Source organism: Aquarana catesbeiana, linkage group LG01, assembly GCF_042186555.1.
Source record: "Aquarana catesbeiana isolate 2022-GZ linkage group LG01, ASM4218655v1, whole genome shotgun sequence".
In the NCBI taxonomy this organism is placed as follows: domain Eukaryota; kingdom Metazoa; phylum Chordata; class Amphibia; order Anura; family Ranidae; genus Aquarana; species Aquarana catesbeiana.
In genome coordinates, this window is record NC_133324.1 from 980,218,483 (window position 1) to 980,228,798 (window position 10,316).

Sequence of the window (10,316 nt, forward strand, 5' to 3'; positions counted from 1 at the left end):
TGCACTGGAGACATGGGGTCACTAGGCACACTGGGGCCACTGGAGACACTGAGGTCACTAGGCACACTGGGGCCACTGGAGACACTGAGGTCACTAGGCACACTGGAGTCACTGGAGATACTCGGGGGTCACTGGAGACACTGGGAACATTAGACACACTGGAGACATGGGGTCACTAGGCACACTGGGGCCACTGGAGACACTGAGGTCACTAGGCACACTGGGGCCACTGGAGACACTGAGGTCACTAGGCACACTGGAGTCACTGGAGATACTCAGGGGTCACTGCATACACTGGGGGCATTAGACACATTGCCCACACTGGGGTCACTAGGCATACTGGGGCCACTGGAGACACTGAGGTCACTAGGCACACTGGAGTCACTGGAGATACTCAGGGGTCACTGCATACACTGGGGGCATTAGACACACTGCCCACACTGGGGTCACTAGGCATACTGGGGCCACTGGAGACACTGAGGTCACTAGGCACACTGGAGTCACTGGAGATACTCGGGGGTCAGTGGATACACTGGGGACATTAGACACACTGCCCACACTGGTGTCACTAGGCATACTGGGGCCAATGGAGATACTGGGGTAACTGGAGAAACTGGGGAAACTGGAGACACCAAAATCACCAGAGATACTGTGGTCACTGAAGCGACTGGGGAAACTGGAGACAAGGGGGACACTGAGGTCACTGGAGATAATGCAGTCACTGAAGAGACTGGAGACACGGGGGACACACTGAAATTACTGGAGATACTGGGGTCACGGTAGACACTGAGGTCACTAGGCACAGCAGGGTCACTGGAGACACAGGGGTCTCTGGAGACACTATGTACATTAGACACACTGGAGAGACTGGGGTCACTAGGAACACTGGGGACAATTGAGATACTGGGGTACCCAGAGAGACTGGGGACATTGGAGACACTGAAATCCCTGGAGATATTGCAGTCACTGGAGAGACTGGGGACACTGGATACATAGGCGACACTGGAGACAATGGGGTCCCTGGATACACTGGGGTCACTGGATACACAAGGGGCACTGGAGACACTGGGATCACTGGAAATACTGTGGTCACTGGAAAACCTGAGGTCACCAGAGATACTGGGATCACTGGATATTTTGGGGACACTAGAGACTCTGGGGTCACTGGAGATATTGTGGTGACTGGATACACAGGGGACACTGGAAATCCTGGGTTCAGTGGAAACACTGAGGTCACTGGAGATACTGGAGACACGTGGGATACTGAGGTACTGAGGTCACTGGAGATACTGGGATCACTGGATGCATGGGCGACACTGGGGCCCCTGGATACACTGGGGTCACTGGATACACAGGGGGCACTGGATACACAGGGGGCACTGGATACACAGGGGGCACTGGATACACAAGGGGCATTGGAAATACAGGGGGCACTGAAAACACTGGGGTCACTGGAGCTACTGGGGTTACTGGAGACACTGAGATTACTGGAGATACTGCGGTCACTAGGGACACTGGGGACACTGGGCACACTGGAGACACTGGAGTGGCTTGAGACACTGGGGTCACTGAAGACATTAGGGTCAATAGGCACATTGAGGTCACTGGAGACTCTGAGGTCACTGGAAATATTGGGGACACTAGAGACACTGGAATCACTGGAGGCACTAGACACACTGGGGATACTGGGATCACCGGAGACACTGAGATCACTGGAAGCACTGGGGAAACTGGAGACACTAAGGACACTGGGGTTACTGGAGACACTGGGATCACTGGAGACACTAGGGTCACTAGGCACATTGGGGTCTCTGTAGACCCTGGGGTCACTAGGCACATTGGGGTCACTGGAGACAGTGGGGTCACTGGAGACACTGGGGACATTAGACACACTAGAGACACTGGGGTCACTAGGCACACTGGGACCAATGGAGACACTGGGGTCACTTGAGACACTGGGATCACTGGAGAGACTGGGGACAATGGAGACACTGAAATCACTGGAGATACTGTGGTCGCTAGAGAGACTAGGGACACTGGAGAAACTGGGGACACTGAAATGACTGGAGATACTGCTGTCACTGGAAATACTGGGATCACTAGAAACACCTAGGTCACTGGAGATACTGGGGTCACTGGAGATATTGTGGTCATTGTGGTAACTGGATACACAGGGGACACTGGAAATACTGGGGTCACTGGAGTTACTGGAGACACTGAGATTACTGGAGATACTGGGGACACTGGGCACACGGGGTCACCTGCAGACACTGGAGTCACTGGAGACTCGGGTCACTGGAGACACTGGGTACACTGGAGAAACTGGGGTCACTGGAGACACTGGGATCACTGGAGACACTAAAGACACTGGAGTTACTGGAGACACTGGGGTAACTGGATACACTAGGGCCACTGGAGATACTGGGGTCACTGTAGACACTGGGGTCGCTAGGCAAACTGGGGCCAATGGAGATACTGGGGTCACTGGAGAGACTGGGGACACTGAAATCACTAGAGATACTGTGGCCACTGGAGAGACTGGGGACACGGGGGACATTAGACACACTGGAGACACTGGGGTCACTAGGCACACTAGGGCCAATGGAGATACTGGGGTCACTGGAGAGACTGGGGACACTGAAATCACTGGAGATACTGTGGTCACTGGAGATACTGTGGTCACTGGAGATACTGGGGTCACTGAAGATACTGGATACACTGGGTTTACTGGAAATACTGGGGTCACTGGAAACACTGAAGTCACTGCAGATACTGGGGATACTGGGGTTACTGGAGACACTGAGATTACTGGAGATACTGTGGTCACTGAGGTCACTAGACAAACTGGGGACACTGGAGACACTTGGGGTCACTGGGCACAATGGAGACACTGGGGTTACTGAAGACACTGGTGTCAATAGGCACATTGGGACCAATGGAGACACTGGGGTCACTTGAGACACTGGGATCACTGGAGAGACTGGGGACAATGGAGACACTGAAATCACTGGAGATACTGTGGTCACTAGAGAGACTAGGGACACTGGAGAAACTGGGGACACTGAAATGACTGGAGATACTGCTGTCACTGGAAATACTGGGATCACTAGAAACACCTAGGTCACTGGAGATACTGGGGTCACTGGAGATATTGTGGTCATTGTGGTAACTGGATACACAGGGGACACTGGAAATACTGGGGTCACTGGAGTTACTGGAGACACTGAGATTACTGGAGATACTGGGGACACTGGGCACACGGGGTCACCTGCAGACACTGGAGTCACTGGAGACTCGGGTCACTGGAGACACTGGGTACACTGGAGAAACTGGGGTCACTGGAGACACTGGGATCACTGGAGACACTAAAGACACTGGAGTTACTGGAGACACTGGGGTAACTGGATACACTAGGGCCACTGGAGATACTGGGGTCACTGTAGACACTGGGGTCGCTAGGCAAACTGGGGCCAATGGAGATACTGGGGTCACTGGAGAGACTGGGGACACTGAAATCACTAGAGATACTGTGGCCACTGGAGAGACTGGGGACACGGGGGACATTAGACACACTGGAGACACTGGGGTCACTAGGCACACTAGGGCCAATGGAGATACTGGGGTCACTGGAGAGACTGGGGACACTGAAATCACTGGAGATACTGTGGTCACTGGAGATACTGTGGTCACTGGAGATACTGGGGTCACTGAAGATACTGGATACACTGGGTTTACTGGAAATACTGGGGTCACTGGAAACACTGAAGTCACTGCAGATACTGGGGATACTGGGGTTACTGGAGACACTGAGATTACTGGAGATACTGTGGTCACTGAGGTCACTAGACAAACTGGGGACACTGGAGACACTTGGGGTCACTGGGCACAATGGAGACACTGGGGTTACTGAAGACACTGGTGTCAATAGGCACATTGGGGTCACTGGAGACTCTGGAGTCACTGGAGAGAATGGGGACACTAGAGACACTGGAATCACTGGAGGCACTGAAGACCCTGGAGACACTAGACACACTGGAGACATTGGGATCACTGGGTGCACTGGGATAACTGGAGATACTTGGGTCACTGGAGACACTGGGATCACTGGGAACACTAAAGACACTGGAGTTACTAGAGACACTGGGCTTACTGGAGACACTGGGGTTACTGAAGACACTGGGGTCAATAGGCACATTGGGGTCACTGGAGACATTAGACACAATGGAGACACTGGGTTCACTAGGCACACTGGGGCCACTGAAGACACTAGGATCACTAGGCACACTGGGGCCAATGGAGATACTAGAAACACTGGGGTCACTAGACACATTGGGGTTACTGGAGACACTAGGATCACTGGAGACACTGGGGATGCTGGAGACACTGGGGATTCTGGAGACACTGGGGGCACTGGGATCCCTGGAGACACTAAGGACACTTAGTCCCCTGTGTATCCAGTTACCACAATGACCACAATATCTCCAGGGGCCCCAGTGTCGCCCATGCATCCAGTGATCCCAGTATCTCCAGTGACCTCAGTACCTCAGTATCCCACGTGTCTCCAGTATCTCCAGTGACCTCAGTGTTTCCACTGAACCCAGGATTTCCAGTGTCCCCTGTGTATCCAGTCACCACAATATCTCCAGTGACCCCAGAGTCTCTAGTGTCCCCAAAATATCCAGTGATCCCAGTATCTCTGGTGACCTCTGTGTTTCTGGTGACCCCAGTATTTCCACTGACCCCAGTGTCTCCAGTGTCCCCTGTGTATCCAGTGACCTCAGGGACCACAACATCCCCAGTGACCCCAGTGTCTCCAGTGTCGACCATGTATCCAGTGACTCCAGTATCTCTAGTGACCTCAGTGTACCCCGTGTCTCTAGACTCTCCAGTGACCACAGTATCTCCAGTGATTTCAATGTCTCCAGTGTCCCCAGTCTCTCCAGTGACCCCAGTTTCTCCAGTCTCTCCAGTGACCACAGTATCTCCAGTAATCTTAGTGTCTCCAGTGTCCCTAGTCTCTCCAGTGACCCCAGTATCTCCATTGGTCCCAGTGTGCTTAGTGACCCCAGTGTTTTTAGTGGCCCCAGTGTGCCTAATGACCCCAGTGTCTCTAGTGTGTCTAATGTGCCCAGTGTCTCCAGTGACCTCAATGTGCCTAGTGACCCCAGTGTCTACAGTGACCCCATTGTGCCCAGTGTCCCCAGTGATACTAGTGTCTCCAGTGCTTCCAGTGATGTCAGTGTCTCCAGTGACCCCAGTGTCTCCAGTGACCCCAGTGTCCCCAGTGATCCCAGTGTGTCTGTGGACTCCTGTGGAGTATAGAAGGACAGAAAGGATTGAGGGACCCCTGCCGGGGGTGGGTGGGTGGGTTACCTTGGGTTGGACCTCGGGAGTCTGGCTTGAAAGGATTCTACCACAGGAGGCAGTTGGAAGGAGGCTTTCCGGAGAAGCAGCAGAAGCAAAGAGAGTGAGTGGATCAGTACGGTGCTGGGACAGACAAGGGGAGGGACTGCCAGCTGTAGCAGGTCTCTCTTGTAGACAGCGGTGTGTCGAGTCTTCATTCAAACTTGCCCTCGGAATCTCCAGTGTGTGCCAGTCAGGAGGACTGGGAATAGGAAGCAGCCAGGTGGGCTAGCATTTGTTTGGGAAGTAGAGCTTGGACCAGGGTCTACAGGGAAGCAGATGGTATTGCAGGAAGCATCTCACTCCACATTTTCTACAAGGGACTTCCTAGTTCCTAGCCTGTAATGGGCTGCTGTTGATCTAACGAGAGACTGTTCGTTCCTCCAGGAGTGAACCAGCAGAGCCGTGCAAAGGAACCAAGTTTGAAGCAGGAGGAGGAAGTGGAAGCAGTAAATAGGGAGGAAGTTGTCCCTGGTTCTGTTGTTACTGTCAAGTTGGGCATCCCATAATCCCCAACCCCATCCGGGTTATTATCCGCTAAATAAAACCACAAAACCAAGCTCAAGGACTGTTTTCTGAGTCTGGATCCAAGAAGGAAATGCAGTGTGACTGGCTGTGTAGCAGTGACTGGCTGTGTAGCAGTGGGGAACCCAGACATCTGCAACTCCTACCTGTGTCCCCTGTGTATCAAGTGACCCCATTATCTCCAGTGACCCCAGTATCTCCAGTGACCTCAGTTTCCCCTGTGTCTCCACAGTGTCCCCAGTCTCTCCAGTGACCACAGTATCTTTAGTGATTTCATTGTCCCCAGTCCCTCCAGTGACCCCAGTCTCCTTAATGTTTCCAGTGATCCCAGTGACCCCAGTGCCCTTGGTGTCTCCAGTGTCCCCAGTATCTCCAGTGATCCCAGTGACCTCAGTGTCTCCAGTAACTGCAGTCTCTTTAGTGTCTCCAGGGGACACTGGAAATACTGGGGTCACTGGAGTTACTGGAGACACTGAGATTACTGGAGATACTGGGGACACTGGGCACACGGGGTCACCTGCAGACACTGGAGTCACTGGAGACTCGGGTCACTGGAGACACTGGGTACACTGGAGAAACTGGGGTCACTGGAGACACTGGGATCACTGGAGACACTAAAGACACTGGAGTTACTGGAGACACTGGGGTAACTGGATACACTAGGGCCACTGGAGATACTGGGGTCACTGTAGACACTGGGGTCGCTAGGCAAACTGGGGCCAATGGAGATACTGGGGTCACTGGAGAGACTGGGGACACTGAAATCACTAGAGATACTGTGGCCACTGGAGAGACTGGGGACACGGGGGACATTAGACACACTGGAGACACTGGGGTCACTAGGCACACTAGGGCCAATGGAGATACTGGGGTCACTGGAGAGACTGGGGACACTGAAATCACTGGAGATACTGTGGTCACTGGAGATACTGTGGTCACTGGAGATACTGGGGTCACTGAAGATACTGGATACACTGGGTTTACTGGAAATACTGAGGTCACTGGAAACACTGAAGTCACTGCAGATACTGGGGATACTGGGGTTACTGGAGACACTGAGATTACTGGAGATACTGTGGTCACTGAGGTCACTAGACAAACTGGGGACACTGGAGACACTTGGGGTCACTGGGCACAATGGAGACACTGGGGTTACTGAAGACACTGGTGTCAATAGGCACATTGGGGTCACTGGAGACTCTGGAGTCACTGGAGAGAATGGGGACACTAGAGACACTGGAATCACTGGAGGCACTGAAGACCCTGGAGACACCAGACACACTGGAGACATTGGGATCACTGGGTGCACTGGGATAACTGGAGATACTTGGGTCACTGGAGACACTGGGATCACTGGGAACACTAAAGACACTGGAGTTACTAGAGACACTGGGCTTACTGGAGACACTGGGGTTACTGAAGACACTGGGGTCAATAGGCACATTGGGGTCACTGGAGACATTAGACACACTGGAGACACTGGGTTCACTAGGCACACTGGGGCCACTGAAGACACTAGGATCACTAGGCACACTGGGGCCAATGGAGATACTAGAAACACTGGGGTCACTAGACACATTGGGGTTACTGGAGACACTAGGATCACTGGAGACACTGGGGATGCTGGAGACACTGGGGATTCTGGAGACACTGGGGGCACTGGGATCCCTGGAGACACTAAGGACACTGGGGTCACTGGACACACTGGGGACACTGGAGACACTAAAGAGACTGCAGTTACTGGAGACACTGAGGTCACTGGGATCACTGGAGATACTGGGGACACTGGAGACACCAAGGGCACTGGGGTCACTGGGATCACTGGAAACATTAAGGAGACTGGGGTCACTGGAGGGACTGGGGACAATGAAATCACTAAAGATACTGTGGTCACTGGAGAGACTGGGGACACTGTGGAGACACAGGGGAAACTGAGGTCACTGGAGATACTGGGGTCACTGGAGATAATGGGGTCACTTGATACACAGGGGACACAGGGGAAACTGAGGTCACTGGAGATACTGGGGTCACTGAAGACACTGGTGTCACCGGAGATACTGGGGTCAATGATACACAGGGAACACATGACACATTTGGGGTCACATGAGACATTTGGGGACACAGGAGACGTTTGAGTCACTGGGATCACTGGGGATAGTGGAGACATGGGTCACTGGGGACACTGGGATCACTGGAGACACAAAGGACACTGTGGTCACTTGAGACAATGAAGACACTGGGATTACTGGATACATTAGGGGTCACTGGGGACACTAAGGTCACAGGAGACACTGGGGTCACTGGGAACACTAAGAACACTGGAGACACTGGGTATACTGGAGACACTGGGGTCACTAAGAACACTGGGTATACTGGAGACACTGGGATCACTGGGGATACTAAGGACACTGGGTATACTGGAGACACTGGGGTCACTGGGGACACTAAGGGCACTGGGTATACTGGAGACACTGGGATCACTGGGGACACTAAGGACACTGGGTATACTGGAGACACTGAGGTCACTGGGGACACTAAGGGCACTGGGTATACTGGAGACACTGGGATCACTGGGGGCACTAGGGACACTGGGTATACTGGAGACACTGGGGTCACTGTAGAGATTGATGACACTGGGGTCACAGGATTGCATAGAGGTCAGAGAATCTAAAGGGACAAGAGTCATGGGACTGCACAATGGAATCATGGGAGTTGGAGGCTGGGGGGTAGACATAGGCGTAGTGATGAGGGGCAAGCAATTCACTGCCTATACCTTAAAGCCAGTGCCCAAGAGCTGACTGGTTGTAGTGCTGGCACAGCTGTGGGGGGCGACCCAGAAGAGCCGACAGCCTCACCAGAGAGAAGAGCCAGCGCTGTATGGGGGAGGGGGGGGATTAATAATATAAATGTAGCAATACCCCGGTAGGAGTTGCAGATGTCTGGGTTCCCCACTGCTACACAGCCAGTCACACTGCATTTCCTTCTTGGATCCAGACTCAGAAAACAGTCCTTGAGCTTGGTTTTGTGGTTTTATTTAGCGGATAATAACCCGGATGGGGTTGGGGATTATGGGATGCCCAACTTGACAGTAACAACAGAACCAGGGACAACTTCCTCCCTATTTACTGCTTCCACTTCCTCCTCCTGCTTCAAACTTGGTTCCTTTGCACGGCTCTGCTGGTTCACTCCTGGAGGAACGAACAGTCTCTCGTTAGATCAACAGCAGCCCATTACAGGCTAGGAACTAGGAAGTCCCTTGTAGAAAATGTGGAGTGAGATGCTTCCTGCAATACCATCTGCTTCCCTGTAGACCCTGGTCCAAGCTCTACTTCCCAAAAAAATGCTAGCCCACCTGGCTGCTTCCTATTCCCAGTCCTCCTGACTGGCACACACTGGAGATTCCCGAGGGCAAGTTTGAATGAAGACTCGACACACCGCTGTCTACAAGAGAGACCTGCTACAGCTGGCAGTCCCTCCCCTTGTCTGTCCCAGCACCGTACTGATCCACTCACTCTCTTTGCTTCTGCTGCTTCTCCGGAAAGCCTCCTTCCAACTGCCTCCTGTGGTAGAATCCTTTCAAGCCAGACTCCCGAGGTCCAGCCCAAGGTAACCCACCCACCCACCCACCCCCGGCAGGGGTCCCTCAATCCTTTCTGTCCTTCTATACTCCACAGGAGTCCCTCAAATCTCTCCGTCCTTCTATCCTCCACAGGGGACCCTCAAATCTCTCTGTACTTCTATCCTTCTGTCCTCCACAGGGGACCCTCCAATCTCTCCATCCTTCTATCCTCCACAGGGGACCCTCCAATCTCTCCATCCTTCTATCCTCCACAGGGGACCCTCAAATCTCTCCGTCCTTCTATCCTCCACAGGGGACCCTCCAATCTCTCCATCCTTCTATCCTCCACAGGGGACCCTCCAATCTCTCCATCCTTCTATCCTCCACAGGGGACCCTCAAATCTCTCCGTCCTTCTATCCTCCACAGGGGACCCTCAAATCTCTCTGTCCTTCTATCCTTCTATCCTCCACAGGGACCTCTCAAACCTCTCCCCACCAGTGTGCCTCCACAGGGGCCCCTCAAATCTATCTCCACTGGTCTGTCCTCCAAAGTGGCCCCTCAAATCTCCATGCCCCTCTATCCTCCACACAGGAGTGGCTCCTGAATCAGCTCAGATGTGTTCTCAGCCTCTATCTCCTCTTTGCTGTTGCCCAGCCTCCCTTGTTTGCTGTAACTTGAGAGTCTGGTATGTTGGATTACAGAGGAAGACTTGTTCTATTCATCCCTCCTGCAAACTCCCCCCCCCCCCTTCCAACCAGCCTCTCCCTCTCCCCTCCTTGTCCTTTTTATTCTCCATCCCCAGGACAATGTCCAACCACAATCTGGCAT